Source organism: Lissotriton vulgaris, chromosome 1_1 (assembly GCF_964263255.1).
Source record: "Lissotriton vulgaris chromosome 1_1, aLisVul1.2, whole genome shotgun sequence".
NCBI lineage: Eukaryota > Metazoa > Chordata > Amphibia > Caudata > Salamandridae > Lissotriton > Lissotriton vulgaris.
This window is the reverse complement of record NC_141685.1, coordinates 397,829,683-397,849,178: the sequence shown is the minus strand read 5'-3', so window position 1 is coordinate 397,849,178 and position 19,496 is coordinate 397,829,683. Positions and strand designations below refer to the sequence as shown.

The following is a 19,496-nucleotide window of genomic DNA, read 5'->3' as shown; positions in this document are numbered from 1 at the left end:
CAAAAGTGTGACAAAAATTCCTGGAATTCTGCCCAGGCCTACTTATAACTCAAAGTGCCTCTTCATTGGTTGATAAGTTTGTCTGTGTCCACAATTTTGTGGATGGGCAGTTGGGTAAATGCAATAATGAGTAGATGAATAGATTTCTGAGCGGAAAGCTGAATGACAGAGTGCATTTAAGTTATGTGCTTGGGTGAACCAACTCACCAGACCTATTGGCTTTGGAAGTAACTGTCTGATAATGATGTACCGATGCTTCCGCTGGAGAACCAGACTATGGTGTAGCAGAGTAGCCAAGTTTTCAGGCTCATGCGAGACTTAAAGTCAGCACGTTCTGATTGGAGGTGTAGGACAAGAGTATTCCACAGCCTCTAGGACAAGCACACATAGCTCTTTCTCCTCATTCTGCCTGGTAGATTTGAATAACTGCTACCAGAAAGGCCTCTGCAGATGGTAGGTTGAGTATAGGAGTCAAGGGATTACAACTGATTCCAGATTGAATTAAAGCTGGACCCTGATTGCGATTCCTATATGTACGAATTAGGGAAATTGTGAGAAAATAGGTTGTTGCTTGAGGGGGGGTGAAAACTCAAGCAACAGCCACAATTCTTGTCAAGATGAACGACAAAAAATCACTAAATTAACCTGTGCTTAAACCTATGGCAGTATGGCACAAAAGCAGTCAGGCTTCACTTAGAGGCAATGTGTAAAGTATTTTTGCAGCAATTAAACAGTAATAAAGTGAAAACATAATACATGAAAACATGCTACACCAGTTTAGAAAAATAGAGTGCATTTAATTAAATAATTTGTCACCGAAATTACAAAAAATCCAATCAGTAGAAACGGAGCTATGATAGTTTTAGGTTTAAAATGAAAAAATAGTGTCTAATCAATCAATCAATCAATCAATAATATAATAATGTAAAGTGAACTACACACCCGCAAGGGTTTCAAGGCGCTGAGGGGAGGGAGGAAGGGGGTTGTTGTAGCTACTGGTCGAACAACCAGGTCTTGAGTTGTCTCCTGAAGGTTAGAAGGTCTTCGGTTTGTCGTAAGATGAGGGGGAGGGTGTTCCAGGTCGTGGCGGCGCGGTGGGAGAAGGACTTGCCTCTGGCTGTGGTTCTGTGGATGCGTGGGATGGTAGCCAGGGAGAGGTCTGTGGAGAAGAGATTCCTGTTGGGTACGTAAAAGGAGAGTCGACTGTTGAGGTAGGCTGGGCCGGTCTTGTGTGCGTGGATCAGGAGCTTGAAGGAGATTCTTTTCTCGACAGGGAGCCAGTGCAGGTTCCTCAGGTGGGGGGTGATGTGGTCGCGGCGCGGGACGCCGAGGATCAGGCGTGGTATAACATTACAGAAATCACAAATCACTTTGTATCAGATGAGGCCATAGGCACATAAGGTACCCAGAAATGCATAAGATAACTTTAGGCAGCAATCCCATAGGTCACTGCGCCACTAGGCACTCACCCCAAACACAACTGGGGCTTTGACCGTTACAATACTGTGCTTAAATCACGCCAGCGAGTAGGTAGGTGCAGCTTCAATCCCAGTGAAGCATCCTCAGTACTTTTCGGGAATGCGGGCCCCTGGCATCAGGAAATGGGGAGTGCAGGGCCCCCTGCACTCCTGTTAGGGCCTATCCCAGTAATTTCCAAAAACAAAGATGCCCCCTTTGTCGGAGAGACCTCACATGGTCTCCTTCATCCACAACTGGCACAAAGTGCACCTGCCCACCAGGATATTTGAATCCTCAAAGAAATACCCCCATGGTACCTCAATTCTTTGTGGGCCTAGGAGAGCTCAAGGTAAGACCAGAGACTCCTGTTGGATCTGAGAACCCGCCGCCTCACCTCAAGAACCAAACAAAAGCTCCTTGGGCTGCCGCTGATTGTGGTACACGGGATCTGCGAGGATTCCTACCTCTCGGCGTCTCCCTCTCTCCTCAGTGGCTACCGTCTTATCGGGCAGCTCCGTTGTAGGCCTCAAGCCTCCTGCTGCCTTGCCCCTGGGGACTCCTCTAGGCGGGGCCAGTGGCTTCCAATGGCGCCACGCCCTTGCTGGCTTTGGGAAGGTTGATGGGCAACCTGTGCGGAAAACTGCAGGTTGCCTGGAGCTGGCCGAATGAGACTAGGCATTGATTCACCCTGATCCTGGGCCCAAGACGGTGAGTGGGGGCGCGTCCCAGGCATGCTGCTCCCTCCGGACGGGAGAGAGTGGTGCTGCCCACGTTGAAGGGCAAAAAGCGCTCCTCTCCGAGTCAGTCCCGCATCAGCCCACTCTTTGTGCAGAGGAATTAGAAAGTGCTCATCAGCGCTACAATCTCCACAGCACAGGGGCAGAGAACAGGGCACAGGCAGGCCAGTGCACAGGGCCTCTTAGCAGAGAGCACTCACTTCAGCCACCCAGCAGGCATCCGCTTAGTCCCAAACAGCGGTTTCTCCTGGCACACAGCAGGGCACGCTGTGTCTTCTTCTCCCTTCAAGTTCACCATACATGAAGTCACAACCCCAGTACTTATAGTCTAAATGTCTTTGTTCTCCCCTGGCACAGGGCTTTGAGCCCAGTCCAAACCAGTTCTGGGGCACTTTAAAATACATTTACAGGTGACACAGCGCAGGAGGGCGGTGCCATCATTGTGGAAGGCAGGCACAGCCCTATTCAGGTGCAGTTGCAACTCCTCCCTCTACTCCAGATGCAGACCAGGCCTATTCAGCCTAGAGCTGAGTCGTCCAGACAGGGCAAGACACACCTCAGCCCCCCTAGGGACTCGCTGGAGTGAATGCACATCCCCTCTCTCTTGTCAGTCTGAACCAGACCGTCAATACACATCCAGGCAGGCACAAAGGCACATAGCACAGAAATATCCACTTCTAATAGTGGCATTTCTAAAATAGTAATAATAAACGTGCTTTCATCAATAAGCAGGATTTATCACTACTATTCCAAACATACGGTGGACGCGCGCTGCCTCGAGGGGTGAATGTGCGCTAGCTGCTGGAGTGTGTGCTCTGCTTTTAGCTGAAGACAAACGATTTTAGGTTTGTCATCCAATTTTAAAATCACGCTGTGTTGTACACTATTGTTTAAATCTGCACTTTACCTTCTTGCTGACCTTCTCCACCTACCCCGTTCCACCGCAGGCGCTGCCTGATTGATGTGGAGGGTAGCAGGGGCGTTCTTTTGAGATTTCCCTCACTTCCGGGCTCGTGGGTGGAGTTAGGGGTTGGCGGGCTAGGCTTCTTAAGCCCATGGTCTTCTTGACGCGCAGCGGACGCACGCAGCGAGCGCGCCGATGGCGCGTCAAAAGCGCGCCAAAGGCAAACCCGTCTGCGCCCGTCTCCGCCAGTTCCGTGCCTGGGGCCAGCCACGCTGCCTGCCTCCACTCCACTCCACTCAGAAGCGACCCTGGTCCAGATCCCAGCTTATGGTGATGAACAAGGGGGCCTGTACTCCTCAGGTACGGTGCAATCTTACGGCGCCTTGCTCCCCCCATTTTAAATGTACCATTTGCACCTTTTCCTTAACCGTTAAAAATAAACGCCCTCGTTCCCTAGCAAATGTCCCTACGACTTCCACACCTATAAGAACCTACACGGCTGGCCTACTGAACTGTCGCTCCTTGCCGTGCCACTCAAGTGACATATGGCTGTTGCTCTCATCGACGGCCTGGGATCTACTCTTTCTCACAGAGACTTGGATTAAGGACTCCTCTAATCCAGACATCACCCTTGCCATTCCCCCGGGCTATCGACTAATAAGGTATAAACCGTGAAGGCCCGAAGCCTGGCGGTGGAATTGCTGTCATTTTAAAAACTCATTTAACGATCACGACCAGGAAAATCCCCAATGTAGGGTCCATAGAGGCATTATATTTTTCCATCTTAGATGCCTCCTCCGCCATATTTTCGGGTGTCCTTGTATATAACCCTCCTGGAACCCCTCCATCTGCCTTGGCCTCTTTGCTGGCGGCAATTGCAGATCTGTCTCTTAAACACCCCCATTTTACTGTATTAGTGGACTTCAACCACCATGTCGATGTAAGTAGCTGCTCACGTGCCAACAATCTTTTAGATGCTATGCAAGGCTTGAATCTGACCCAATGGGTCAGGGGCCCTACACATTCTGCAGGACACACCCTTGATCTGGTCTTTTCCAATTGGGCTGACCTTAAGGTGCTTCCCTCCTTGCCTCTCATGTGGTCTGACCACTTCCTGATCCCGTTTGAAGTGACTTCACCTCGACCGCCCAATTTGGTATCCAAAATCAGAGAACAGGGCAGAAAATGGCATAAGGTCACATGCAATGCTTTGGAACAAACATATATTAGTAGATCAGACCCACTGTCCGGGGACCTTAATGCGGATCTATCCAAATTTAACAATGATCTCTCTGCCGCAATTGAGCAAATTGCGCCAATGCAGAACCTTACCTCCCTAAGATCTAAACCTTCGGCCCCTTGGTTCACAGCGGAACTACGGGAGAACAGAATTAGATGTAAAAAACTGGAGCGTGCATGGCGCCGGACGTACGACCCGGCAGCGAAAAGCCTCTACAGATCGGCTCTCAAAGAGTTCCATAAACTTAAACGAAGCACTATGAAAGATCACTTTGCAGAAAAAATTAAAATGGCAAAAAATTCCACTAAGATCCTCTTTAACATTGTTAAAGAGTTTGCTAATCCCTAGGCCTTGGCCTGCTCCGCCGCTTCAAGCCAACTGCTTAGTTACGGTTTGTCTGATTTTTTCTAAGAGATATTCGCTAACATCACGGCAACAATCCATCAGAACCATATAGCGGCAACTGCAGATTATAGTACTACTTATGCAGAAGTGTTTACTTCTTTTAAACCCTAGACAAAAGAATATGCTCTGTCTCTGCTCCTAAAATGTAAATCAGGCTCCCCGCTCGACCCTGCCCCGGCTCAGACTCTGAGTGATATAGCCCCGCGACTGATGAACCCTTTGTTAGATATATGGAATACTTCTCTGCAATCTGGCCTTTTCCCCTCTCTGTGGAAACATGCGATGTTGCTACCGATACTAAAAAAAGCTGATGCTGATCCACTATGCTTCAGTAACTACCGACCTATCTCACTCCTCTCCAAGCCAGCAAAAGTTTTGGAGAAGGCGGTACAGGAACAACTGTCCGAATACTTAGAATCCAACCAGTTGTTACATGACACCCAGTCAGGATTCAGGCCAGACTTCAGTACAGAGTCAGCCTTACTGAAAGTGTCAGAGACCATTCGCGAGTGTGTGGATAGGGGAGAGGAGGCCATGCTGGTCCTCCTCGACCTATCCGCAGCATTCGACACTATCTCGCACGATATCCTGCTGGATCGCCTTCGTGAGGTGGGCATAGGAGGGATCCCGCTGGCCTGAGTGAAATCCTTCTCGACGGACAGAACCCAACAGGTCTTCCTTAGGCCGTCTGTCTCCACGGACAAACCATTGGCATGGGGGGTCCCGCAGGGCTCCGCACTTAGCCCTCTTTTATTTAATGTGTATCTGATGCCGTTGGCGAAAGTGGTAGAATCCTGGGGCGTCAGAGTGGTCTTTTACGCTGATGATACTCAGCTTGTGTTTTCTTTTAAAGACCACTCTGATAGCTCCATGGCTAATTTCCGGCACTGCCTGGTGAACATCGCCTCCTGGATGTCCTCTAACAATCTAAAACTGAACAGTGATAAAACGGAGGTCTTATTTTTTAATCAGAAATCTCCAATTCCCGCTAATGTTTGGTGGCCGTCTGAACTCAACCCCCCCACTCCCCCCGGTACCAGTCCAAGTTGCCCACAATTTGGGTTTCCAATTTGATACAGCTTTATCCTGCAAAACCCAAATCAATAAAGTTTCGGCATCTTGCTTTGGAAAACTTCGAATGATTAAAAAAATCATCCCTTTCCTCCCACTCGATTCACGGAGGACGGTAGTCCATGCCCTAATAACGTCCCATTTGGACTACGCAAATAGTTTGTTTGTAGGAGCCCCGGCGTATCTCATTAACCGTCTTCAGACAGTGCAGAATTCAGCGGTTAGGTTGATTTGTAATATTCCCTACCGCCACTCCATCTCTCCCTATTTGGCTAAACTGCACTGGCTACCAGTGAGGTCCTGTATACAGTTCAAGGCCCTGGTCCTTGCCTTTAGAGCTCTCAATGGACGAGGCCCTGCATATCTGAGGCATAGACTTAAAATGACACAATCGACACGTGACCTCAGGTCTAATCACCTCCGCCTAATGTATGCCCCACGGTTCCGTCTTGCACGTACTGGATGCCGGGCCTTTGCTGTGGCCACATCCAAACTTTGGAATCAACTACTGATGGAACTCAGATTTCTCAAATCAGAGCCATTGTTTCGGAGGAAACTAAAGGCCAGGCTCTTTTCTCTGATCTAGCCCTCACTAAACTTCTCTTGCTGCCGCACGTCTACAGCGCCGGGACACCCCCGTTGGGGGTAGCCGAGCGCTTTACAAGCTTCTAAATAATAATACTACACATTTAAGTCTGCAGGGTAATTGTAAACATGACTCCAGAAGAGTTTACCATATTTTTTTTAACACTCTGCAGCTAAAGCCAGTTGCTCTTCAGCTGGCATGTAGGGACCCTTTATGGTTGGTTCTATGGCTGCACTTTGTGAGCTGAAAAATGGTTACAAAATACTCAAATACATATTGAATGTTTTTTTTTTAAATAAGGCTTGTTAGAAGTGGGGGTCTCTAGTTGGCAATGGTTTGCATCTTTGTCCAAGTAGGGTCCCTTCTTCCTAGTCAAGGTAAGGGGGTAAACTTCTAAAATAGCCCCTGCTCACCCCCTTAGTAGCTTGGCATGAGCAGACAGGCTTATCTCAGAGTGTGTAAAGCATGTGTTAATGCATACAGCAACACAGTGAAAACAGTAAAAATGGACACCACACCAGTTTAGAAAAATAAGCAAAACTTCATCTAAACCAACAAGACCAAATGCGACAAAAATCCAACATACAATACTACTACTTTACACGATAACCTTCAATTTGCAAGAATAGTTGAAAAACACAGTTCTTCTGAGTCAGTAGCTCCATCTGGGGCTACCGCGATGCTGAAAACGACAGAATGTAACAGTTCCAGCCGACTGCATCGGTACGGGCCACCTAAAGCATCAACAGACTCGTAGACAGTACCTTTCTCGATGCAGTCGATCCCGTCGGTACAAATCGGTCATGGATACTGTCACGGTTGCAATGTGAAGTGGAAGCGGTGCCGCGTACGGTGCCATCATGGCACAGTGCAGACGGTCGTCCAAAGGCATCGGTGAGACCAAGGCTTACGATGCAGAGTGAGGAGGTTCTCAGTGCGGTGCTGGCAGGTCATGGTGCTGGCAACTGAGCCAGTCGATGTTCGGGTCAGGTAGTGATGGTGTCAATGATGTCCAGGCAGAGTGAAGCAGAGTGCGGTGCCCACAGGACGCGGTGCAAGCAACGGTTTGGTGGTGGTCGTCCAGTGGCTCGGTGAGACCAAAGATGTGGTGCGAAGTGTGGCAGTGCCATCAGGACAAAGAACTAACGACTGACTTGGTGACAGAGTCAGCTGCACTTTTCTTCTGCCGTGACTGAAACCAGCGGTTCCAGAGACGGTGCCCAGAAGGATGGTGAAGTTGTTGCTGTTCCTAAGACTTCTTGAGCAGGGGGCAAGCTCCACCACAAGCCCTTGGAGATACTTTGTCAATCAGGATACACACACAGTTCCTCTCCTTGGCAGAACAAGCTACTACAGGCCAACCCCAGACAGTACACAACAAAGGGGCAGTACTCTTCCTCCAGCTGCTTATAGCTCTTCTCCTTGGCAGAGGTTCCTCTTGAAGTCCAAAAATGATCGAAAGTTTAGGGGTCTGGGCCCCACTTTTCATAGTACAAAATACTTTATTCTCTGGAGGCTTAGAGTGTCTGTGCTCAGCCAAACCGGTTGTGTCCTCTTTGGCCAAAGTTTCCTGGCAGGAGGTGGAGACTCAATACAAATGATGGAGAAGGGGCGCATATAGGTCCAGCATACAGGCCCCAATAAATACAATGTAGCACCGAAGGAGTATGCAGTTCCTGTAGGGTGGGGAAAGAAGAAGGAGGCTAGGTTGGTCAACACCCTTACTCGGTAGTGGAGTGCGGGTGTCTCCCAATTTGGGAAGTGGGGCCCTCACACGCCCAGTTGGGTGTCATGCTTCATCATAGGGCTTGCTCCTCGTCAGGCGGGCACTGCAATGCCTGACAGGCACCCTATCAGGGGCTCGTTGTCGAAGATCTTTTTCCCAAGCTGTATAGGTGAGGTGCGTGTGAGGGGCCTAGTGGTGTAGATGTGAGGAGAAATAAAATGAGGTGAGGTGGTGCTCCAAAACGAATTTTAATCTGCGAGCCCACTCGTCTCAATTAAAACCAGAATAGGGATACTGCCGATTATAACGGTCGGAGGTGTCTATATGTGTGTAGTCATGGTCAACATGTTCCTTGCCCTATGTGTGTAAATCACTTGGCAATTCTTCAGGACCTATCTTGATGCACTATCTACACGGGTGGTTGGTTATGGAAAATGAACCATTCACTCTGATGACCTTTCAGTGAGGTACCTTAATAATACAATCATGGGACCAACCCAATTCTGGTTCAAGTCATGCCTCATCAATAGTTAGGCAGAGCAACGATCGTTACAAAAGTTAACGTCATGAGTTTTCCTGGAAAACAGGTGCCTACCCCTCGCTCTGCCTCCCTGGAACACACAGACATTTTGCGTTGCGTTGGAACCAACGAGGCAGAGTGAAGGGTAGGTTCCCGGCACCTCTGACAAAGAGGCCCACATAGGCTGCCCATCAGGCATTGCAACGCTGGCCTGACGAGGAGCAAGCCCTATGATAAAGCATGACACCCAAATGGGTGTGTGAGGGCCCCACTTCCCAAATTGGGAGACACCCACACTCCTCTACTGAGTAAGGGTGTTCCCAAATTGGGAGACACCCACACTCTACTACTGAGTACAGGTGTTGACCAACCTAGCCTCCTTCTTTCCCCACCCTACAGGAACTGCATACTCCTTCAGTGCTACATAGGAGGTGGAGACAGCATTGTCCAAGGCATACCAGGCCCTTTCAGATGTGAAAGAAATCTCCTCCCCCTACTCTGAATGGAGCCCAGGTCTATTCAGGCCAGCCCTGACTCACCCTGGAAAGGCAGGACACACCTTAACCCCCTCCCACCCCCCCCAGTTCTTGTGTGAACAGAATGCATAACCCCAGCCACTGTCACTCCAAAGCCAGAGAGTCAATACACAAATCTAGCAGAGGCACACTGGATGGTGGCTAAGAAATACCTACTTTCCAAAAGTGGTATTTTCAAACCCAGAATGTAAAAATCATATTTACTAAAAGATGCATCTTTAGATTCTGAGTTCAGGTATACTAAACTCCATTTTCCTATCCTGTTCCTATGGACAGTTACACTTATAAGATGTTATAAGTAAACTCCCCATTCTATCCTATGGGACAGATAGCCTATCAACAGTGAAAACTAAATTGGCAGTATTTCTCTATCAGGACATACACTGTACCCTGCCCATAGAGGTACCTTGGGCCTATCTTAGAGGTGACTCATTTTTAAAAAAAATATCTTTATTTGCATTTTATTTTTTCCATTGCATACATTACTGGCAACAATATATGTCAGCACTCATGACAATAACATTTGTTTTATAACAATGTGCATGTAGTCAAAAACATTTATGTTGCATAGTTTGAACAGCATGCATGTTGTCGGTGCAAGAGTACTCTCATATATATATGTATATGTATATATGTATATATATATATATATATATATATATATATATATATATATATATATATATATATATATATATATATATATCGCCTTGGGCTCCTACAGCCTGAACATCCTGCTATTCCCGAATCCTGGCAGCCGGCTCAAACATCCCACCACAAGGGATGCTGGGACTTGCAGTCCATCACCTTTCCCCCAATGAGGAGGATGCACTCATCATTCAAAAGGGACTGCTGCTAGGCGTCAGGAGGGGAGCTCAGGCATCTGAAGAGGGACGAATCCCGAAACGCGTCATGCCTTACGAATTCTGTTCACAATCAACCTCCACTGCCCGTTGTGTTCCTCGTTGTCTTCATGGTGAAGGCGACCCAAACTCGATATATATTGCGAGGCCACTGCGCAATGGAGGTAACCCGCCCTAACGAGCCAAGCACCAACTGTGGCACACTGGAGAAGTATTGTGGTAGCGATGGTGTGCTTGGAGCGCTGCAAGCCACGGGAGGGCGTATACTGGGCCCTGTTGGGACCGCGATTTCGCGGTGTAGCCCGGATTATTGCCACGGTCTCACCGTATTTTGCCCACAACGGAGGCTGCAGAAGGCGGTGGGCAGTGGGGGAGGAATTGTCACAGCCCCAAACGGAACTTTCCCGAATCCTGGCAGCCGGCTCAAACATCCCACCACAAGGGATGCTGGGACTTGCAGTCCATCACCTTTCCCCCAATGAGGAGGATGCACTCATCATTCAAAAGGGACTGCTGCTAGGCGTCAGGAGGGGAGCTCAGGCATCTGAAGAGGGACGAATCCCGAAACGCGTCATGCCTTACGAATTCTGTTCACAATCAACCTCCACTGCCCGTTGTGTTCCTCGTTGTCTTCATGGTGAAGGCGACCCAAACTCGATATATATATATATATATATATATATATATATATATATATATATATATATATATATATATATATATATATATATCGCCTTGGGCTCCTACAGCCTGAACATCCTGCTATCTCCATGCCGGGGCCAGGAGAGATCTAGTGACTGCGCCTCTCGATGCCAATAGTTGATAATGTGGCAAGGCGTCCATATACATTTAAAGGATCCGTTTATATGCGGCATACCTGTTAGTCGACAGTATGAAGCACTTCCTGGGTAAACAAAGTTAATGTACATATAGGTGCCGTATGTGCTCCTCAGATATCCATCTTTATAACAAATCAGAACAATGAGATATCAAAGAGCTGAAAGGATATATGGCTAGTGTGCCGTGTGCCAACTGGGCATGGTGACATCTAGGTCTATGTGTGAACAGTGATTACAGAATCTTAGAGGTGACTCATATGTAAGAAAAGGGAAGTTTAGGGCCTGGCAAGTGGGTGCCCTTGCAGGTCGACATGGCAGTACTAGACTCCACACACACACTGCAATGGCAAGGCTGCTTGTGTGGGTGGCACAATCAGTTCTGCAAGCCCACTTGCAGCCTTTGTTTTTCAGGCCCTGGGCACACACAATGCACTGTACTAGGTACTTACACTAAACCAAAATAGCCAATTGTGGAAACACTAATCCATGACAATATTTTACAGAGGGAGCACTTGGACTTTGGCACTGAACAGCAGAGGCAAAGTGCCCAAAGCATTTAGACCAGCAAAAATGAAGTCCAACACACAGTAAACAAACAGGAAGCACAGGCAAAAAATACAGGGGAAACCCACGCCAAGGATGCCAGGTCTAACAATGCCCTATTGAAAACATTTTGTAACAATCACTATTATGAACCATTGTAATGTGTGAATTTATGAAATATACGTTTGGCTATAGTTATTAGTGACAAAAAACGGATAAGTCTGCTTTATATATGTTGATGTGCTTACCATGTGTGGATAAAGCCAATAGGCCCGACCTTTTTCAAAGCCAGTTGCTCTGCCTTACTTGAAATGACAGCCTTTATATAATTTCATGACATACTCAGTCGTACACATTGGTGGCTGTATGTGGCAGGGTGCTGGGCGCTGGCATGAGGGTGGGTGCAGGACCTGGACTGCAACCCACCCCAGGCATGGCAATGGATATATTACCTTACATTTAAAAAATTCAAAATTCATTGAAGAAACAAAGGTTAAAGTAATGTTACAGTAAGGAATTGTAATACTATCTTACCTTACATTATAGAAACCACTAGGAATTCTCTGAAAAAAGCAAAGGTTAAAGGGATGTGATAGTTAGATAGCTAAATACCTCACATATTACATCACTGACATGTTCTATAACATCACTGCAACATCTGAAATGGCATATTTGATAACAACGCAGTGCATGGTGGGACACAGGTTAAAGTTACTTCAGTGTACAAGTTATAGTTATTTGAAATAACTATAACTGGTGAATTTCAGGGGTTTTGTTAATTTAAAATGGTATATTTCTAATGACATTTTCATTTAACTATAACATCCCTTTAACATTTGTTTTTTTCAGTGAATTAGTAAGGTGTTGTTAATGCAAAGTAGGATATTACCATACCTAACAATAATGTCACTTTAACCAGTTTTTTGCAGTGAATTTCAATGTTTTTTAAGGTAAAGTAAGATGTCCATTTGTCCATTGCCATGCGCGACATGGGGTGTATGTGCCCAATTCCCTGCTGGTGTCCTGTTCCTTGCTGTACACAGCCTTCAGCCTTTCACTTAGTAGGGTGGGTGCAGGGCTTGGCTACAGGCCAGGACCTGCACCTAACCTCCTTGGGCACCCTACCTCCGCAGCTCACGGCCTTTGACTGCGCAGCAGGGGGTGGGCGCAGCGCCTGGCTGTTGCACAGTCCTTCATGGCTATATATATATATCAAAAGATACCCTTGCAGGCATAGAGTGACACATCAATTATGCAAAAAAGAAGCAGAGAACTCTGGGTAGTTCCCAAGTTTAGATGGAAGGCAGCTCCTGTATAGAGCACCCTCAACACCACTGACACTCTAAATTTGCTCACCTCAAATTTCTACTTTTCTATCAAAGTTTTTAAGCATAGGATTAGCACAGTGCTATCCACGCCGAGATAGAAAGGGAGCCATTAGTAGTAATGGGGTAACCCTCAAAACCTGAGTGTGGAAGCTAAACAACAACAGTGGTTCTGTCGGGAATCACAAATAATTTGAAAAACTATAATTAATACATATCCAGAAAACATATCCCTTGAAGGATATAAGGAGACATACACTACCGAATATGGTTCTAACGGTTAATCTTTTTAGTATAAACCTTGTTGTGAAAACCACCTCTGTGCATTGCGACAATCCGCAACCCTCCTCTTTTGGGCTAATTATAGGTTCCCTTATTTTTCATTTCAGGTGATCGCTACAGCGGCACCCACACAGATCATTCCATATAGAAAGAAGATATAGAGATAGAAAGGGACACACTCTTTTGACATTTCTACAGCAAAGTTTTTAGGCGTAGGATTAGCACAGTACTATCCACGACATGATAGAAAGGGACATATATATGTATATGTATATATAGCCAGGACTTTCTCTCATTCGGTAAAAGAAGCCACAGACGCCCATGGATGCTTAATCTGCTTTATTCCTTAACAGATGGTCTTCTACCGACGCGTTTCACCTTCACGGCTTAGTCACAGTACGGCATGTAATGTCACAGTGCAGTATACATAGGATAAAATTCATGGTCATAGAAAAGGGCTACAAAGGTCACGAGCGCCATTTTGTAATGGTTGCTTTTGACGGGGGACATTTCTTTCATATCAATGTTAGTTAACCCAATGCAAATGCAATTTGATGTTTGTAACAAATATACATATTTCAATATTCGATACATCACATAAACCTCAATTTATATTGGGGGGTTTCTAATTCATATAAAGCTTATGCATCTTGTGTCCTTTTCTAATAAATACATTCGTGCTCCCGACAGTTGGTTGTTAATTACAGTACTTTTTTCATGTGTACTGGCATTGGAAAAACCATTGAGCCCAAGTGGGCTTATAATTCATAAATGCTTTGTTTTAGAGATCTATATGCAATTTCCACAATATGTCTCTTGCTAGTTCATGTGATCCCAAGCATTCCAACAAAGAAAGGATCAACAACCTTCAGTCCTTAACATAGTCCCGCCCAAGTGGGATTACTAGACCCAATTCAGGGTGCATCGACATAATTATCTCAAATCCCTCTTGGCCCACTCTTTGTCGAAATTAATCTGATGACTTTCCGTAGACCATACTCTCGCTCATTATACAAGCCTATTTACACAAATTACATTACGAAGATAAAAAAAGAGAAAATAATAGGTGTATAAAAAATCTAATAAATCACCTATCTATTTTACAATTTTAAAATGATGCGACTTTGTTCTTCTGGAAGGAGAAATTATGTCATTCATAATTTAGTCCTTATGAACTTTGAATATTTTTATATACATTTGATGTGTAAGTCCACATTTACTATTCTTCTACAGCTAGTTATTCTATACAATCTTGTAATCTTAACCTAGGTGGATGGGTAACTCCTCACTGGAATTCAAACCAATGTTATGTTATATTATGTTAAAAGCATTTTTACCGCGCACGTTCACCAAGCGGTTTCATGGCGCTCCTGACAAAAACGGAAACTTGGGCGGAGGATTTACTCAAATGCTGAATGAAACAGAAGGGTTTTTAACAGTCTGCGAAAACAATCGTAGCTGGGACAGAGACGAAGTGCTGTTGGGAGGGAGTTCCAAGTGGTGGGGGCCATGACAGAGAAACTCAGACCTCCATGCTTTTTCCGTCTGGTTTTGGGAACGACAAGTAAATTAAGAGATGCTGAGCGGAGATCTCTGTGGGGAACATAACGTGTCTGGCAAGAGGAGATAAAGGCAGGGGCTAGATCTGATAAGGCTTTGAAGATAGTACATCCAAGCTTGAAAGTGCAGCGTTTGGTAACAGGGAGCCAATGGAGGCTACGCAGAAGGGGGGTGACGTGCTGATGTTTCGGCTGGTGAAAGATCAGGCGGGCTGCCTGGTTCTGCACCAGTTGTAGCCTATGAAGATGGAATGCTGGAATTCCGACATACAGAGTGTTAGCATAGTCGAGTCTGGAGGTAATAAGAGCCAGGATGACAAGAATCAGGGCATCTCTGGAGAGGAACCTGCTGATTTTTCGGATCCTCCTCAGATGGAAAAAACAGGATGAAGTGACTGCGTTGATTTGTGGCCTCATAGAGAGGTCGCCAGAGATGACCACCCCCAGACTCTTCACAGTGCTAACAGGACTAGGTGGCGCCCCCAGTGATGAAGGCCAGAAAGTGGAATTCCACAGATTAGTGGGACCCCCCACCAGTACAAGCTCTGTTTTTGTGGGGTTCAGTTTCAATTGGCTATGAAACATCCACTCTGCGATTCCAAGCATGGTAGACTGAAAGTTGGAACGGGAAGAGGGAAGAGGATCAATGGGAAAAATTAACTGAAGATCCTCCGCATAGTTGAAAATGGTGACCGGGGTATTACGGAGGGAGGCAAAAAGGGGCTGTAGATTCAAATTAAACAATAAGGGTGATAGCGCGGAGCCTTGAGGGACCCCGCAGGTTAAAGACGAGTAGGGTGCAGAGAAAGTAGACAGGTGCACCGCCTGAGTCCGATGGTCCAGGAAGGATCTGAGCCAATCGAGGGCCACCCCCTGGATGCCGGCATTGTTGGCACGGTCGATCAAAATTGTATGATCGACCGTGTCAAAGGCCGCCGACAGGTCCAGAAGGACAAGGGCCTCTGAGATGTTTTTATCGTCACCTTTCCTAAGGGCATCCATGACGGCCACTATGACCGCCTCGGTGGAGTGGAGGGGTCTAAAGCCCGCTTGTTGGGCATCCAGGAAGGAGGAGTCCTCAATAAAGGTGCTCAGACAACGGGTGACATATGTCTCCAAGATTTTTCCCAGATAGGGAAGGAGGGAGATGGGTCGGTAATTGCTTAAGGTAGTGGGATCAGCATTAGTTTTTTTAAGGATAGGTATTACAGCTGCCTGTTTGAAGGAGCACGGGACATCCCCAGTGGCTAGAGAGTTATTGAGCAGGGCTAATGGGGGGCCAGGGCATGCCAGAAAGGCCTCCCTCAGAATCTGAGGGGGGCTGTAATCATTAGGGGAACCTGATCTAACTTTATGAAGTAGCGAAGAGAATTCTTTTGGAGAGATTGGAGGGAACTCTACCAATTGGCTAGGGTTCATAGAAGGAAGAGGGGGAGGGAAAGGGGATGAAGGGGAAGGGATGTTATTTTTGATGGTAGTGATTTTGTCTACAAAGTAAGAATTAAGGGAATCGCACAAGATTTGGATCGGTTGGGGTTGAGGTGTGACCCTATCAGGCAGGGAAAGCTCGTTGACAATGGAGAAAATATCTTTTGCTTTAGTGTTGGAGTCCAGTATTTTTTGGGAGAAGTAGGCTGTTTTAGCTGATAAGATGGATTTTTTGTAGGTGTACAAAGATTCTACATAAACAAGTCTAAGCTGGGGATCATAATTGCGCCTCCAACGGCGCTCTGCCTGCTGGAGAGCAAGTTTATCCACCTTAAGCTGGTCGGAAAACCACCGCTGAGCGTCATGAGGACGCTTGGCTTTAATAGTTTTGTAAGGGGCAACTTTGTCACAGGCGGATAACAGCCATTCTTCGAGATGGACAGCCTGGTCAGCCACCGAGATCGAGGGTGTGGGGATGGTGGAGGCCAATAAGGCATGAAAATCGGTCATGTTAGCTTTCTTCCAATTACGAGCGGATAGGTTGTTAATAGGAGGAGGGGGACGGGATATAGAAAGATAAAGAGAGAAAGATATAAAGCAATGGTCGGACCAAGAACAGGGAAGTACGGAGGGAGGGGAGATATCAAGATTGGCCGTCCAGACTTGGTCTAGAATGTGACCCATCATCAAATAAGCTTTATTCGGCTTTTGACCATAAAAGCAACACAAAAAAAAATGCATACATGCAAAAAAAATACTCAACATAACATTGCCTAATTAAAAAGAAAATAGGTTTAAACCCAACTAAAATAGTTTAGCATTCAAAATAATAACTCAAGATACACAGAATCCCCCTTTTTCACCCACTGTTATGGTGATTCGGTGCTCGGGGACCAGGGTAAAAGTCATGCAGGTCCCAAATACAGATGGAGCCATCGCCAAGTTTGGGCTGGGTAGATCGCAAGTACGGGGCAATGCTCCTGTGTTTAAACGTAACCAAAATCAGGTCCCCCGGAACATTTTTGGGCAGATGACCAAGCCACCCCACCCTTCTGACGCTCAGTATCCCACCGTCTAGCGCAGAAGGTAATGGTCTATTGTTTTTGAGCCAAAAGATGGCTTTGTTCAGTAGGTCCTGATGCAGTTTACGTTTTCCCGGTCTGAGTGCGGGGACCCCAGAGAGAACGGTGACGTATGGGGCTGCTTCGGGGTGTAAATCAATGCGATGCCTTCTTTTTAGTGCGATCACAGGAGCTCTATGTGGGGCATGATCGGGATTAAGGGTATCATTGCGACCACTTTGGATGGGTGGTATAACAGGGGAGTCACAAGTTTGCAGAATCCTGGGGGCGTTGTTCGCAGACCTTTCCTGGGAGTTGGTGGGGGTAGAGCGCGTGGGAATAACAGTGTTTCCGGTTATGACCGTACTACAGTTTTCTCGATCCTGCACAGTCTGTCCCCCAAATCATTAATTTTAACTACCAGTGGAGATAGAGCAGTGTATAGCAGTCGCTCGATTTGGGCCAGAAGAGTCGATTGTAGGGGGGATCGAGTCTCAGCCTTATCCAATGGTAATGAGGCAGGGTTGGGTCTAGGTACAGAGGGGCTGCAGTTATTAGATGGAAAGAGGGTTGTATCGGGGATGCCTGGGGAGTGCAAATTGCTTGATCAGTGACTCTGGTCACTATGGGGGTGGTTGGTGCATCCAGGATATAGTTTGTGCCACAGAGGGCATTCAGCTCTTCCCAGATGGACATTGTAGTTGGGAGACAGAATCCAGGTGACAAGAGTAGACAGCTCAAAGCGGTAGGGATAGAAAGGATGAAACCTGACTGTACCTTCTCCAGTGAAGATGCCAGGAGTGGTGGCCCGTCCCGTCCTCCTTGTGCCTCTGAGGGCCACAGAGGGCCCGCCCTTTGCCCGGGCTTAGCCCCGGGCGCTCTCCCGCGTGCGATCCCGCGACGCGGGGGCTCGTGCTGTCCTTTAGCGCACCTCCGGGGGGCGGGACCGGAAGCTCGCCTTCCAAGGCGCTAGAGGTGTTGGGGGATGAAGTCCCCGATCTGCCGCCTCGCCGCGTCCGTGCTAAGCGGCAGGCAGCAGGGAGCCTGGAGAATGCTGGAAGAGGGCAGCGCTGAGGCTGCGAAAGTCCGGTGCCCTGCCTGGGTGACCCCCCACAGGTCAGTGAACGTCTGGCCAAAGTTCCCCGCTCCCCCGGGGCTCGCGCTGTCCTTTAGCGCACCTCCAGGGGGCCGGACCGGAAGCACGCCTTTCACGGCGCTAGAGGTGTTGGGGGATGAAGTCCCCGATCTGCCGCCTCGCCGCGTCCGTGCTAAGCGGCAGGGAGCCTGGGGAATGCTAGAAGAGGGCAGCGCTGAGGCTGCGAAAGTCCGGTGCCCTGCCTGGGTGACCCCCCCACAGGTCAGTGAGCGTCTGGCCAAAGTTCCCCGCTCCCCCGGGGCTCGCGCTGTCCTTTAGCGCACCTCCGGGGGGCGGGACCAGAAGCACGCCTTCCAAGGCGCTAGAGGTGTTGGGGGATGAAGTCCCCGATCTGCCGCCTCACCGCGTCCGTGCTAAGCGGCAGGCAGCAGGGAGCCTGGGGAATGCTGGAAGAGGGCAGCGCTGAGGCTGCGAAAGTCCGGTGCCCTGCCTGGGTGACCCCCCACAGGTCAGTGAGCGTCTGGCCAAAGTTCCCCCCAGAATGTGACCCTTACAATGAGTTGGAATATTGATGTGCTGGTGAAAATTCATACCTGCTAAAAGGTCAGTGAACTCCGCAGAGAGATGGCAGAGAGATGGCTTTCGCGGGCGTCAGATGGCCAGTAATTGAAATCTCCAATGATCATGATATTAGCATGATTGATCGTGAGTTGGGAAATGAATTCACCAAAGAGTTGAGAGAAGAGGGGCATGTAGTCGGGGGCCTGTAGACAAGGACACAAACAAAGGCGGACTTGGGTGAAGAGAATTTAAGAGTAAGACAGTCGATTTTGGGAATAGGGATCATAGTCAACTCTATAAATTTATGTTCGGAACGAATGATGGCCGCCACCCCGCCACCGGTCTTCCCGGCAGGTCGGTTAGCTTGCATGATATAATAACCAGCAGGGATTGCTGCAAGGATGTCAGGGGCTGAGTCCTCGGTTAGCCATGTTTCGGCTAAGAGGAGAATATCAATGGCACTCTCATGCTATAATTGGAATATTTCTAAGTGATGGCTCACTAAGGAGCGGGTATTAAGATATGACACCATCAAAGGAGCAGGTTTCAGGGACGTGGAGGAGGGAGGGGATGGTGAGGGTTCATGGTAGGAAGGGGTTTCAAGAACAGGAATATCAGAAGGAACAAAGATATCACAATCCTGGGCTGTCCTGGCAGCACAACTAGAAATAGGCCCTGGGCATTTGAGTCTTTGGAGGTCGGCGGACGAGTATGTATAGAATAGGGCATTACGACTGAGCCCTGGGCCCGGTCGAC

General features: G+C 47.7%; 1 protein-coding gene across 1 annotated transcript in view; it reads left to right on the top strand.

Annotated features, from left to right (window-relative positions):
- Positions 1-19,496, top strand: part of GLIS1 (GLIS family zinc finger 1) — a 1,492,284-nt gene that overhangs the window by 1,186,638 nt on the left and 286,150 nt on the right. The window lies entirely within an intron of this gene.